The sequence below is a fragment of the Pseudophryne corroboree genome, unplaced genomic scaffold (assembly GCF_028390025.1).
Source record: "Pseudophryne corroboree isolate aPseCor3 unplaced genomic scaffold, aPseCor3.hap2 scaffold_144, whole genome shotgun sequence".
Classification (NCBI taxonomy): domain Eukaryota; kingdom Metazoa; phylum Chordata; class Amphibia; order Anura; family Myobatrachidae; genus Pseudophryne; species Pseudophryne corroboree.
The window spans coordinates 1,112,588-1,128,673 of NW_026968068.1; the positions used below are offsets into that span (position 1 = coordinate 1,112,588).

The 16,086-nt window shown below is 37.4% G+C and overlaps 1 non-coding gene and 1 pseudogene across 1 annotated transcript; one reads left to right on the forward strand and one right to left on the reverse strand.

Moving 5' to 3' along the window:
• Positions 1 to 9,333: 9,333 nt before the first annotated feature.
• On the forward strand, positions 9,334 to 9,496 carry LOC134997272 (U1 spliceosomal RNA). Its single transcript, XR_010199818.1, has one exon. It is a non-coding gene; the product is annotated as a U1 spliceosomal RNA (small nuclear RNA).
• Positions 9,497 to 13,919: 4,423 nt separating this feature from the next.
• On the reverse strand, positions 13,920 to 14,098 carry LOC134997447 (U1 spliceosomal RNA; annotated as a pseudogene).
• Positions 14,099 to 16,086: the final 1,988 nt, after the last annotated feature.

A 16,086-nucleotide genomic window follows, 5' to 3' on the forward strand; every position in this document is an offset into this window, starting at 1 on the left:
TAAACAGACTTCCACATGAGAAAACAGCAAAGATGCAGTGGTGTTAATGTTTCCTGGTGTCAACCTGTATTATTTCTGTAGATATTGAAATGAGGATGCATCTTGCTGCCTTTTTAATGAAGCAAGTTTAATTTAGTAATAGGTGAAAAACCATCCCTACAAAGATGTTAATCAGATACTTGGCTTTGTGGACACTTTTCAGAGAACAAATTTGTTATCATAAAAATAAAGCCAGAAAATGAAGAGCTGTTTAATCACTCAATTGGATTTTTCTGCCAGCATTTTTCTTTTTCTCTGCAACCCACTGCTAAATTGTGCTTCCTAGCTGTTTTTTTTATAAAATCACTTAATCAAATCTAACTCTGATTACATCAGAGAAGGCCAGGTACCCTACACCATAAGAGAGGGTTTGCAATTTTGACTTGTCTACTTAAATATCACCAAAATCTGATCACAAGGTCAATTACGTCCCTGGGTGGGATTGAACCACCAACCTTTTGATTAATAGCTGAACACACTAACAGATTGCGCCACAGAGACACTTTGCAAAAAGTCCATACTGACAAAGACTAATAAGCATTCATCTAGAACGTTTCCTAGAAAAACTTTAAAAAGTCAATAATCTGGAGAGTTTTTGTAAGATGTTTCTTCCAGCAACCAATGAAGAAACACATTGGTACTTTCGCATGATGAGTGAGTGCTTCAGGATCTCTTGCACTTAAATGTGCAGCAGAGTACTGCAATGGAAGCATGCTGGGCCCATAACCCAGAGGTAGGCAGATTGAAACTATCCTTTGCTATATGCATTTTTTTTTGTTCATTAAAGTAATCCAAAACTGGGATTGATATTTTAGCTTTTATTTTTACTTAAAGTACAATAACTTTTACCATTTTAATTTGTTTTAATAGTATATTGACAGTATTGTTTTCTTTCAAAAATCCACTTAATTTTCTTTACCCTATTATTAAAATGGTAATTGACAAAAACAAACTACATTGTCACCAGAAGAGCAATACAAAATGTACAAGTGATACATTAAAATCATCTTTCCAGCTTGAATTTCAATGATGCATTGGGGCAACGATTATGTGAGAAACATCTTCACCCTTAAATAAAGATTTTCTTAATTCCTTACCTGTGTGCTAATTAGATATCACCTTGTTTTCACATTAAACAGACTTCCACATGAGAAAGCAGCAAGGATGCAGTGGCGTTAATGTTTCCTGGTGTCAACCTGTATTATTTCAGTAGATATTGAAATGAGGATGCATCTTGCTGCCTTTCCAATGAAGCAAGTTTAATTTAGTAATAGATGAAAAACCATCCCTACAAATATGTTAATCAGATACTTGGCTTTGTGGACACTTTTCAGAGAACAAATTAGTTAGCATAAAAATAAAGCCAGAAAATGAAGAGCTGTTTAATCACTCAATTGGATTTTTCTGCCAGCATATTTCTTTTTCTCTGCAACCCACTGCTAAATTGTGCTTCCTAGCTGTTTTTATAAAATCACTGAATCAAATCTAACTACATCAGAGAAGGCCAGGTACCCTACACCATAACAGGGGGTTTGAAATTTTGACTTGTCTACTTAAAGATCACGAAAATCTGATAACAAGGTCAATTAAGTCCCTGGGTGGGATTGAACCACCAACCTTTTGGTTAATAGCCTTACACACTAACTGATTGCGCCACAGCGACACTTTGCAAAAGTGCATACTGACAAAGGCTAATAAGCATTCATCTAGAACGATTCCTAGAAACATTTTAAAAAGTCAATAATGTGGAGAGTTTTTGTAAGATGTTTCTTCCATCAACCAATGAAGAAACACATTGGTACTTTCCCATGATGAGTGAGTGCTTCAGGATCTTTTGCACTTACATGTGCAGCAGAGTACTGTAATGGAAGCATGCTGGGTCCATAACCCAGAGGTAGGCAGATTGAAACTATCCTCTGCTATATGCATTTTTTTTTTGTTAAATAACGTAATCCAAAACTGGGATTGATATTTTTGCTCTTTTATTTTTACTTAAAGTACAATAACTTTTACCATTTTAATTTGTTTTAATAGTATATTGACAGTATTGTTTTCTTTCAAAAATCCACTTAATTTTCTTTACCCGATTATTAAAATGGTAATTGACAAAAACAAACTACATTGTCACCAGAAGAGCAATACAAAATGTACAAGTGATATATTAAAATCATCTTTCCAGCTTGAATTTCAATGATGCATTGGGGCAACGATTTTGTGAGAAACATCTTCACCCTTAAATAAAGATTTTCTTAATTCCTTACCTGTGTGCTAATTAGATATCACCTTGTTTTCACATTAAACAGACTTCCACATGAGAAAACAGTAAAGATGCAGTGGCGTTAATGTTTCCTGGTGTCAACCTGTATTATTTCCGTAGATATTGAAATGAGGATGCATCTTGCTGCCTTTCCAATGAAGCAAGTTTAATTTAGTAATAGGTGAAAAACCATCCCTACAAAGATGTTAATCAGATATTTGGCTTTGTGGACACTTTTCAGAGAACAAATTTGTTATCATAAAAATAAAGCCAGAAAATGAAGAGCTGTTTAATCACTCAATTGGATTTTTCTGCCAGCATTATTCTTTTTCTCTGCAACCCACTGCTAAATTGTGCTTCCTAGCTGTTTTTTTATAAAATCACTTAATCAAATCTAACTCTGATTACATCAGAGAAGGCCAGGTACCCTACACCATAACAGGGGGTTTGCAATTTTGACTTGTCTACTTAAATATCACCATAATCTGATCACAAGGTCAATTATGTCCCTGGGAGGGATTAAACCACCAACCTTTTGATTAATAGCTGAACACACTAACCGATTGCGCCACAGAGACACTTTGCCAAAAGTACATACTGACAAAGACTAATAAGCATTCATCTAGAACGTTTCCTAGAAAAACTTTAAAAAATCAATAATCTGGAGAGTTTTTGTAAGATGTTTCTTCCAGCAACCAATGAAGAAACACATTGGTACTTTCGCATGATGAGTGAGTGCTTCAGGATCTCTTGCACTTACATGTGCAGCAGAGTACTGCAATGAAAGCATGCTGGGCCCATAACCCAGAGGTAGGCAGATTGAAACTATCCTCTGCTATATGCATTTTTTATTGTTAATTAAAGTAATCCAAAACTGGGATTGATATTTTTGCTCTTTTATTTTTACTTAAAGTACAATAACTTTTACCATTTTAATTTGTTTTAATAGTATATTGACAGTATTGTTTTCTTTCAAAAATCCACTTAATTTTCTTTACCCTATTATTATAATGGTAATTGACAAAAACAAACTACATTGTCACCAGAAGAGCAATACAAAATGTACAAGTGATATATTAAAATCATCTTTCCAGCTTGAATTTCAATGATGCATTGGGGCAACGATTTTGTGAGAAACACCTTCACCCTTAAATAAAGATTTTCTTAATTCCTTACCTGTGTGCTAATTAGATATCACCTTGTTTTCACATTAAACAGACTTCCACATGCGAAAGCAGCAAGGATGCAGTGGCGTTAATGTTTCCTGGTGTCAACCTGTATTATTTCAGTAGACATTGAAATGAGGATGCATCTTGCTGCCTTTCCAATGAAGCAAGTTTAATTTAGTAATAGGTGAAAAACCATCCCTACAAAGATGTTAATCAGAGACTTGGCTTTGTGGACACTTTTCAGAGAACAAATTTGTTAGCATAAAAATAAAGCCAGAAAATGAAGAGCTGTTTAATCACTCAATTGGATTTTTTTGCCAGCATATTTCTTTTTCTCTGCAACTCACTGCTAAATTGTGCTTCCTAGCTGTTTTTATAAAATCACTAAATCAAATCTAACTCTGATTACATCAGAGAAGGCCAGGTACCCTACACCATAACAGGGGGTTTGAAATTTTGACTTGTCTACTTAAAGATCACCAAAATCTGATAACAAGGTCAATTAAGTCCCTGGGTGGGATTGAACCACCAACCTTTTGGTTAATAGCCTCACACACTAACTGATTGCGCCACAGCGACACTTTGCAAAAGTACTTACTGACAAAGACTAATAAGCATTCATCTAGAACGATTCCTAGAAACATTTTAAAAAGTCAATAATGTGGAGAGTTTTTGTAAGATGTTTCTTCCATCAACCAATGAAGAAACACATTGGTACTTTCCCATGATGAGTGAGTGCTTCAGGATCTCTTGCACTTACATGTGCAGCAGAGTACTGTAATGGAAGCATGCTGGGTCCATAACCCAGAGGTAGGCAGATTGAAACTATCCTCTGCTATATGCATTTTTTTTGTTAATTAAAGTAATCCAAAACTGGGATTGATATTTTTGCTCTTTTATTTTTACTTAAAGTACAATAACTTTTACCATTTTAATTTGTTTTAATAGTATATTGACAGTATTGTTTTCTTTCAAAAATCCAATTAATTTTCTTTACCCGATTATTAAAATGGTAATTGACAAAAGCAAACTACATTGTCACCAGAAGAGCAATACAAAATGTACAAGTGATATATTAAAATCATCTTTCCAGCTTGAATTTCAATGATGCATTGGGGCAACGATTTTGTGAGAAAAATCTTCACCCTTAAATAAAGATTTTCTTAATTCCTTACCTGTGTGCTAATTAGATATCACCTTGTTTTCACATTAAACAGACTTCCACATGAGAAAGCAGCAAGGATGCAGTGGCGTTAATGTTTCCTGGTGTCAACCTGTATTATTTCAGTAGATATTGAAATGAGGATGCATCTTGCTGCCTTTCCAATGAAGCAAGTTTAATTTAGTAATAGGTGAAAAACCATCCCTACAAAGATGTTAATCAGATACTTGGCTTTGTGGACACTTTTCAGAGAACAAATTTGTTAGCATAAAAATAAAGCCAGAAAATGAAGAGCTGTTTAATCTCTCAATTGGATTTTTTTGCCAGCATATTTCTTTTTCTCTGCAACCCACTGCTAAATTGTGCTTCCTAGCTGTTTTTATAAAATCACCGAATCAAATCTAACTCTGATTACATCAGAGAAGGCCAGGTACCCTACACCATAACAGGGGTTTTCGAAATTTTGACTTGTCTACTTAAAGATCAACAAAATCTGATAACAAGGTCAATTACGTCCCTGGGTGGGGTTGAACCACCAACCTTTTGGTTAATAGCCATACACACTAACTGATTGCGCCACAGCGACACTTTGCAAAAGTATTTACTGACAAAGGCTAATAAGCATTCATCTAGAACGTTTCCTATAAAAACTTTAAATAGTCAATAATCTGGAGAGTTTTTGTAAGATGTTTCTTCCATCAACCAATGAAGAAACACATTGGTACTTTCCCATGATGAGTGAGTGCTTCAGGATCTCTTGCACTTACATGTGCAGCAGAGTACTGTAATGGAAGCATGCTGGGTCCATAACCCAGAGGTAGGCAGATTGAAACTATCCTCTGCTATATGCATTTTTTTTGTTAATTAAAGTAATCCAAAACTGGGATTGATATTTGTGCTCTTTTATTTTTACTTAAAGTACAATAACTTTTACCATTTTAATTTGTTTTAATAGTATATTGACAGTATTGTTTTCTTTCAAAAATCCAATTAATTTTCTTTACCCGATTATTAAAATGGTAATTGACAAAAACAAACTACATTGTCACCAGAAGAGCAATACAAAATGTACAAGTGATATATTAAAATCATCTTTCCAGCTTGAATTTCAATGATGCATTGGGGCAACGATTTTGTGAGAAACATCTTCACCCTTAAATAAAGATTTTCTTAATTCCTTACCTGTGTGCTAATTAGATATCACCTTGTTTTCACATTAAACAGACTTCCACATGAGAAAACAGCAAAGATGCAGTGGCGTTAATGTTTCCTGGTGTCAACCTGTATTATTTCCGTAGATATTGAAATGAGGATGCATCTTGCTGCCTTTCCAATGAAGCAAGTTTAATTTAGTAATAGGTGAAAAACCATCCCTACAAAGATGTTAATCAGACACTTGGCTTTGTGGACACTTTTCAGAGAACAAATTAGTTAGCATAAAAATAAAGCCAGAAAATGAAGAGCAGTTTAATCACTCAATTGGATTTTTCTGCCAGCATATTTCTTTTTCTCTGCAACCCACTGCTAAATTGTGCTTCCTAGCTGTTTTTTTATAAAATCACTTAATCAAATCTAACTCTGATTACATCAGAGAAGGCCAGGTACCCTACACCATAAGAGGGGGTTTGAAATTTTGACTAGTCTACTTAAAGATCACCAAAATCTGATAATAAGGTCAATTACATCCCTGGGTGGGATTGAACCACCAACCCTTTGATTAATAACCAAACACACTAACCGATTGCGCCACAGAGACACTTTGCAAACTTACATACTGACAAAGGCTAATAAGCATTCATCTAGAACGTTTCCTAGAAAAACTTTAAAAAGTCAATAATCTGGAGAGTTTTTGTAAGATGTTTCTTCCATCAACCAACGAAGAAACACATTGGTACTTTCCCATGATGAGTGAGTGCTTCAGGATCTCTTGCACTTACATGTGCAGCAGAGTACTGCATTGGAAACATGCTGGGCCCATAACCCAGAGGTAGGCAGATTGAAACTATCCTCTGCTATATGCATTTTTTATTGTTAATTAAAGTAATCCAAAACTGGGATTGATATTTTTGCTCTTTTATTTTTACTTTAAAGTACAATAACTTTTACCATTTTAATTTGTTTTAATAGTATATTGACAGTATTGTTTTCTTTCAAAAATCCACTTAATTTTCTTTACCCTATTTTTATAATGGTAATTGACAAAAACAAACTACATTGTCACCAGAAGAGCAATACAAAATGTACAAGTGATATATTAAAATCATCTTTCCAGCTTGAATTTCAATGATGCATTGGGGCAACGATTTTGTGAGAAACATCTTCACCCTTAAATAAAGATTTTCTTAATTCCTTACCTGTGTGCTAATTAGATATCACCTTGTTTTCACATTAAACAGACTTCCACATGCGAAAGCAGCAAGGATGCAGTGGCGTTAATGTTTCCTGGTGTCAACCTGTATTATTTCAGTAGACATTGAAATGAGGATGCATCTTGCTGCCTTTCCAATGAAGCAAGTTTAATTTAGTAATAGGTGAAAAACCATCCCTACAAAGGTGTTAATCAGAGACTTGGCTTTGTGGACACTTTTCAGAGAACAAATTTGTTAGCATAAAAATAAAGCCAGAAAATGAAGAGCTGTTTAATCACTCAATTGGATTTTTTTGCCAGCATATTTCTTTTTCTCTGCAACTCACTGCTAAATTGTGCTTCCTAGCTGTTTTTATAAAATCACTGAATCAAATCTAACTCTGATTACATCAGAGAAGGCCAGGTACCCTACACCATAACAGGGGGTTTGAAATTTTGACTTGTCTACTTAAAGATCACCAAAATCTGATAACAAGGTCAATTACGTCCCTGGGTGGGATTGAACCACCAACCTTTTAGTTAATAACCATACACACAGACTGATTGCGCCACAGCGACACTTTGCAAAAGTACATACTGACAAATGCTAATAAGCATTCATCTAGAACGTTTCCTAGAAACATTTTAAAAAGTCAATAATGTGGAGAGTTTTTGTAAGATGTTTCTTCCATCAACCAATAAAGAAACACATTGGAACTTTCCCATGATAAGTGAGTGCTTCAGGACCTCTTGCACTTACATGTGCAGCAGAGTACTGTAATGGAAGCATGCCGGGTCCATAACCCAGAGGTAGGCAGATTGAAACTATCCTCTGCTATATGCATTTTTTTTTGTTAATTAAAGTAATCCAAAACTGGGATTGATATTTTTGCTCTTTTATTTTTACTTAAAGTACAATAACTTTTACCATTTTAATTTGTTTTAATAGTATATTGACAGTATTGTTTTCTTTCAAAAATCCAATTAATTTTCTTTACCCGATTATTAAAATGGTAATTGACAAAAACAAACTACATTGTCACCAGAAGAGCAATACAAAATGTACAAGTGATATATTAAAATCATCTTTCCAGCTTGAATTTCAATGATGCATTGGGGCAACGATTTTGTGAGAAACATCTTCACCCTTTAATAAAGATTTTCTTAATTCCTTACCTGTGTGCTAATTAGATATCACCTTGTTTTCACATTAAACAGACTTCCACATGAGAAAGCAGCAAGGATGCAGTGGCGTTAATGTTTCCTGGTGTCAACCTGTATTATTTCAGTAGATATTGAAATGAGGATGCATCTTGCTGCCTTTCCAATGAAGCAAGTTTAATTTAGTAATAGGTGAAAAACCATCCAAGAGCTGTTTAATCACTCAATTGGATTTTTTTTGCCAGCATATTTCTTTTTCTCTGCAACCCACTGCTAAATTGTGCTTCCTAGCTGTTTTTATAAAATCACTGAATCAAATCTAACTCTGATTACATCAGAGAAGTCTAAATACCTACCACCATAACAGGGGGTTTGAAATTTTGACTTGTCTACTTAAAGATCACCAAAATCTGATAACAAAGTCAATTAAATACCTGGGTGGGATTGAACCACCAACCTTTTGGTTAATAGCCATACACACTAACTGATTGCGCCACAGTGACACTTTGCAAAATTACATACTGACAAAGGCTAATAAACAATCATCTAGAACGTTTCCTAGAAAAACTTTAAAAAGTCAATAATCTGGAGTGTTTTTGTAAGATGTTTCTGCCATCAACCAATGAAGAAACACATTGGTACTTTCCCATGATGAGTGAGTGCTTCAGGATCTCTTGCACTTACATGTGCAGCAGAGTACTGCAATGGAAGCATGCTGGGCCCATAACCCAGAGGTAGAAAGATTGAAACTATCCTCTGCTATATGCATTTTTTTTGTTAATTAAAGTAATCCAAAACTGGGATTGATATTTTTGCTCTTTTATTTTTACTTAAAGTACAATAACTTTTACCATTTTAATTTGTTTTAATAGTATATTGACAGTATTGTTTTCTTTCAAAAATTCACTTAATTTTCTTTTCTGTGTGCTAATTAGATATCACCTTGTTTTCACATTAAATAGACTTCCACATGAGAAAGCAGCAAGGATGCAGTGGCGTTAATGTTTCCTGGTGGTAGTGGGGTACTGTGTTTGTGCTTTCCTCTGGTCAGCTCTGGTAAAAGTCAGATTTCTTTGTCTCAGATCTTCCTCTAGCCTTGTTCTTCTTTCGAGAGTTCCCTTGTGCTGCCTCAGTTGGATCTCCTTCACTTGACAGGGGGGTACCCGAGCAGCGACCCTCCCCAGCACTAGCCCAACTCCTACTTACCTGCCAGGTGAGATACTATGATCAGGAAGGTGCTTCTCCCAGGGAAAGGCTCACCCATTGCACTCTGGGTGTGCTGCTCCTGCGATTTCCCCAAATGTGGGAAACTTGACTGCATAATTTGTGTTTCCCCTGGTCGGCTCTCGTATAATTCAGATCTCTTTGTCTCAGGTCTCTCTCCAGCCTAGTTTGCTGTCTGTTTCCACTTCTCTTTTCTTAAACCGCTCCCTTCTATGCCCTTGTGCACCTTAATTAAATCTAACTCTGATTACGTCAGAGAAGGCCAGGTACCCTACACCATAAGAGGGGGTTTGAAATTTTGACTTGTCTACTTAAAGATCACCAAAATCTGATCACAAGGTCAATTACATCACTGGGTGGGAACCTTTTGGTTAATAGCCCATGTAAGTGCAAGAGATCCTGAAGCACTCACTCATCATGGGAATGTACCAATGTGTTTCTTACAAAAATTCTCCAGATTATTGACTTTTTAAAGTTTTTCTAGGAAACGTTCTAGATGAATGCTTATTAGCCTTTGTCAGTATGTACTTTTGCAAAGTGTCGCTGTGGCGCAATCAGTTAGTGTGTATGGCTATTAACCTAAAGGTTGGTGATTCAATCCCACCCAGGGACGTAATAGACCTTGTTATCAGATTTTGGTGATCTTTAAGTAGACAAGTCAAAATTTCAAACCCCCTCTTATGGTGTAGGGTACCCGGCCTTCTCTGATGTAATCAGAATTAGATTTGATTAAGTGATTTTATAAAAAACAGCTAGGAAGCACAATTTAGCAGTGGGTTGCAGAGAAAAAAAATTATGCTGGCAGAAAAGTCCAATTGAGTGATTAAACAGCTCTTCATTTTCTGATTTTATGTTTATGCTAACAAATTTGCTCTCTGAAAAGTGTCCACAAAGCCAAGTCTCTGATTAACACCTTTGTAGGAATGGTTTTTCACCTATTACTGAATTAAACTTGCTTCATTGGAAAGGCAGCAAGATGCATCCTCATTTCAATGTCTACTGAAATAATACAGGTTGACACCAGGAAACATAAACGTCACTGCATCCTTGCTGCTTCCTCATGGGGAAGTCTGTTTAATGTGAAAACAAGGTGATATCTAATCAGCACACAGGTAAGGAATTAAGAAAATCTTTCTTTATGGGTGAAGATGTTTCTCACAAAATTGTTGCACCAAGGCATCATTGAAATTCAAGCTGGAAAGATGATTTTAATATATCACTTGTACATTTTGTACTGCTCTTCTGGTGACAATGTAGATTGTTTTTGTCAATTACCATTTTAATAATCGGGTAAAGAAAATTAATTGGATTTTTGAAAGAAAACAATACTGTCAATATACTATTAAAACAAATTAAAATGGTAAAAGTTATTGTACTTTAAGTAAAAATAAAAGAGTAAAAATATCAATCCCAGTTTTGGATTACTTTAATTAATAAAAACAATGCATATAGCAGAGGATAGTTTCAATCTGCCTACCTCTGGGTTATGGACCCAGCATGCTTCCATTACAGTACTCTGCTGCACATGTAAGTGCAAGAGATCCTGAAGCACTCACTCATCATAGGAAAGTACCAATGTGTTTCTTCATTGGTTGATGGAAGAAACATCTTACAAAAACTCTCCACATTATTGACTTTTTAAAATGTTTCTAGGAAACGTTCTAGATGAATGCTTATTAGCCTTTGTCAGTATGTACTTTTGAAAAGTGTCGCTGTGGCGCAATCAGTTAGTGTATAAGGCTATTAACCAAAAGGTTGGTGGTTCAATCCCACCCAGGGACGTAATTGACCTTGTTATCAGATTTCGGTGATCTTTAAGTAGACAAGTCAAAATTTCAAACCCCCTCTTATGGTGTAGGGTACCTGGCCTTCTCTGATGTAATCAGAGTTAGATTTGATTAAGTGATTTTATAAAAAAAACAGCTAGGAAGCACAATTTAGCAGTGGGTTGCAGAGAAAAAGAAAAATGCTGGCAGAAAAATCCAATTGAGTGATTAAACAGCTCTTCATTTTCTGGCTTTATTTTTATGCTAACAAATTTGTTCTCTGAAAAGTGTCCACAAAGCCAAGTCTCTGATTAACACCTTTGTAGGGATGGTTTTTAACCTATTACTAAATTAAACTTGCTTCATTGGAAAGGCAGCAAGATGCATCCTCATTTCAATGTCTACTGAAATAATACAGGTTGACACCAGGAAACATTAACGCCACTGCATCCTTGCTGCTTTCTCATGTGAAAGTCTGTTTAATGTGAAAACAAGGTGATATCTAATTAGCACACAGGTAGGGAATTAAGAAAATCTTTATTTAAGGGTGAAGATGTTTCTCACAAAATCGTTACCTCAATGCATCATTGAAATTCAAGCTGAAAAGATGATTTTAATATATCACTTGTACATTTTGTATTGCTCTTCTGGTGACAATGTAGTTTGTTTTTGTCAATTACCATTTTAATAATAGGGTAAAGAAAATTAAGTGGATTTTTGAAAGAAAACAATACTGTCAATATATTATTAAAACAAATTAAAACAGTAAAAGTTATTGTACTTTAAGTAAAAATAAAAGAGCCAAAATATCAATCCCAGTTTTGGATTACTTTAATTAACAAAAAAAATGCATATAGCAGAGGACAGTTGCAATCTGCCTACCTCTGGGTTATAGGCCCAGCATGCTTCCATTGTAGTCCTTTGCTGCACATGTAAGTGCAAGAGATCCTGAAGCACTCACTCATCATGGGAAAGTACCAATGTGTTTCTTCATTGGTTGATGGAAGGAACATCTTACAAAAACTCTCCAGATTATTGACTTTTTAAAGTTTTTCTAGGAAACGTTCTAGATGAATGCTTATTAACCTTTGTCAGTATGTACTTTTGCAAAGTGTCTCTGAGGCGCAAACAGTTAGCGTGTTCAGTTGTTAACCAAAAGGTTGGTGGTTCAATCCCACCTAGGGACGTAATTGACCTCGTTATCAGATTTTGGTGATCTTTAAGTAGACAAGTAAAAATTTCAAACCACCTCTTATGGTGTAGGGTACCTGGCCTTCTCTGATGTAATCAGAGTTAGATTTGATTAAGTGATTTTATTAAAAAAACAGCTAGGAAGCACAATTTAGCAGTGGGTTGCAGAGAAAAAGAAAAATGCTGGCAGAAAAATCCAATTGAGTGATTAAACAGCTCTTCATTTTCTGGCTTTATTTTTATGCTAACAAATTTGTTCTCTGAAAAGTGTCCACAAAGCCAAGTCTCTGATTAACACCTTTGTAGGGATGGTTTTTAACCTATTACTAAATTAAACTTGCTTCATTGGAAAGGCAGCAAGATGCATCCTCATTTCAATGTCTACTGAAATAATACAGGTTGACACCAGGAAACATTAATGCCACTGCATCCTTGCTGCTTTCTCATGTGAAAGTCTGTTTAATGTGAAAACAAGGTGATATCTAATTAGCACACAGGTAGGGAATTAAGAAAATCTTTATTTAAGGGTGAAGATGTTTCTCACAAAATCGTTACCTCAATGCATCATTGAAATTCAAGCTGAAAAGATGATTTTAATATATCACTTGTACATTTTGTATTGCTCTTCTGGTGACAATGTAGTTTGTTTTTGTCAATTACCATTTTAATAATAGGGTAAAGAAAATTAAGTGGATTTTTGAAAGAAAACAATACTGTCAATATATTATTAAAACAAATTAAAACAGTAAAAGTTATTGTACTTTAAGTAAAAATAAAAGAGCCAAAATATCAATCCCAGTTTTGGATTACTTTAATTAACAAAAAAAATGCATATAGCAGAGGACAGTTGCAATCTGCCTACCTCTGGGTTATAGGCCCAGCATGCTTCCATTGTAGTCCTTTGCTGCACATGTAAGTGCAAGAGATCCTGAAGCACTCACTCATCATGGGAAAGTACCAATGTGTTTCTTCATTGGTTGATGGAAGGAACATCTTACAAAAACTCTCCAGATTATTGACTTTTTAAAGTTTTTCTAGGAAACGTTCTAGATGAATGCTTATTAACCTTTGTCAGTATGTACTTTTGCAAAGTGTCTCTGAGGCGCAAACAGTTAGCGTGTTCAGTTGTTAACCAAAAGGTTGGTGGTTCAATCCCACCTAGGGACGTAATTGACCTCGTTATCAGATTTTGGTGATCTTTAAGTAGACAAGTAAAAATTTCAAACCACCTCTTATGGTGTAGGGTACCTGGCCTTCTCTGATGTAATCAGAGTTAGATTTGATTAAGTGATTTTATAAAAAAAACAGCCACGAAGCACAATTTAGCAGTGGGTTGCAGAGAAAAAGAAATATGCTGGCAGAAAAATCCAATTGAGTGATTAAACAGCTCTTCATTTTCTGGCTTTATTTTTATGCTAACAAATTTGTGCTCTGAAAAGTGTCCACAAAGCCAAGTATCTGATTAACACCTTTGTAGGGATGGTTTTTCACCTATTATTAAATTAAACTTGCTTCATTGGAAAGGCAGCAAGTGATGTCATCCAAGCAGTGGGTCAAAGTTGGCTTCAAACCTCGTCTGCTTATGAAAAGAGAAAAGGGGTATGCAGGGCATGGCGGCCTTTTGCGGTGCTTGGATGACCCCTAGTTCGCATTAAATAATGCAGTCGAGTTTCCCACATTTGGGGAAATCACAGGGGTCAGCATACCCAGAATGCAATGAATGAACCGCACCCTGGGAGAACAGTCTTCATGACCATGGTATCTCCTATGCAAAATAAGTATGATTTGGGATAGGGCTGGGGAGGGCCGCTGCTCAGGCACATCTCTGTCAAGTAAAGGAGATTCAACTGAGGCAGCACAAGGGAACTCTCATCTGGGGACAACAACTGCAGGGAGAACACATATTTTCAGATGAACATGGGAGGGCAGAAGGCTGCCTAATACTGAAGCACCCCCAAACAACAAACCAAATGCAACAACTAGTGCAAGCATTCCTGGGGGAAGGCCTGCAGCAGATGGATTTGCATATGGCGATGTCATCCAAGCAGTGGGTCAAAGTTGGCTTCAACCCTCGTCTGCATATGAAAAGAGAAAAGGGGCGTGCAGGGCATGGCGGCCTTTTGCGGCACTTGGATGACCCCTAGTTTGCATTAAACACCTCCACCCTCCGTCGGTGTGGGGCTCATGTTGGCTATGCCCCAGCCCCTGAAGCATTCAAGCTGATTTCTTGCAGCAGCTGGGCACTGTAACAGCTCCAGAGCTGCTCTGTAAGGCAAGTAAAAGGGTGTGGGCCCTGCAGCACTACCTGTAGTTCGCATTGTGCGAGACCCCTAGTTCGCATTAAACACCCCCACCCTCCTTCGGTGTGGGGCTCATGTTGGCCATGCCCCAGCCCCTGAAGCATTCACGCTGATTTCTTGCAGCAGCTGGGCACTGTAACAGCTCAAGAGCTGCTCTGTAAGGCAAGTAAAAGGGTGTGGGCCCTGCAGCACTACCTGTAGTTTGCATTGTGCATTGGAAGGCACAAAGTAAGCAGACGGGAGGAGAAGTCAGGATAGTGCACAAGGGTATAGACGGGAGGGGCTCAAGAAAAAAGAAGTGGAAACAGACAGCAAACTAGGCTTCCAATGCACAATGCAAACTACAGGTAGTGCTGCAGGGCCCACACCCTTTTACTTGCCTTACAGAGCAGCTCTGGAGCTGTTTAATCACTCAATTGGATTTTTCTGCCAGCATAATTTTTCTCTTACGTCCTAGAGGATGCTGGGGACTCCGTAAGGACCATGGGGGATAGACGGGCTCCGCAGGAGACATGGGCACTTAAAGAAAGACTTTAGATCTGGGTGTGCACTGGCTCCTCCCTCTATGCCCCTCCTCCAGACCTCAGTTTACTACTGTGCCCAGAGGAGACTGGGTGCTTTTCAGGGAGCTCTCCTGAGTTTCCTGACAGAAAGTATATTTGTTAGATTTTTTTATTTTCAGGGAGCCTGCTGGCAACAGACTCCCTGCATCGAGGGGCGGAGGGGAGAGATGCACACCTACTTCTGTGAGTTGATAGGCTCTGCTTCTTAGGCTACTGTACAGCATTAGCTCCAGAGGGATCGGTACGCAGGTCTCACCCTCGCCGTCCGTCCCAGAGCCGCGCCGCCGTCCCCCTCGCAGAGCCGGAAGATAGAAGCCGGGTGAGTATGAGAAGAAAAGAAGACTTCAGAGGCGGCGGAAGACTTCATGATCTTCACTGAGGTAACGCACAGCAGTAAAGCTGTGCTCCATTGCTCCCATACACCTCACACACGGCAGTCAGTGTAAGGGTGAAGGGCTCAGGGGGGACGCCCTGGGCAGCAATATAGACCTCTCTTTGGCAAAATAAATATATATGCAGCTAGGCACTGTATATATATATATAAGAGCCCCCGCCATTTTTTTACTATATTTGAGCGGGACAGAAGCCCGTCGCTGAGGGGGTGGGGCTTCTCCCTCAGCACTCACCAGCACCATTTTCTCCACAGCACCGCTGAGGGGAAGCTCCACGGACTCTCCCCTGCTTATACCACGGTAGAAAGAGGGTCTTAAAGAAGAGGGGGGCACATAATTAGGCGCATATATATATGGAAATACAGCGCTACTGGGTAAACATAAAATTATTGTGTTTTTTTCCTGGGTCATATAGCGCTGGGGTGTGTGCTGGCATACTCTCTCTCTCTGTCTCTCCAAAGGGCCTTGTTGGGGAACTGTCCTCAGATAAGAGGATTCCCTGAGTGTATGGTGTG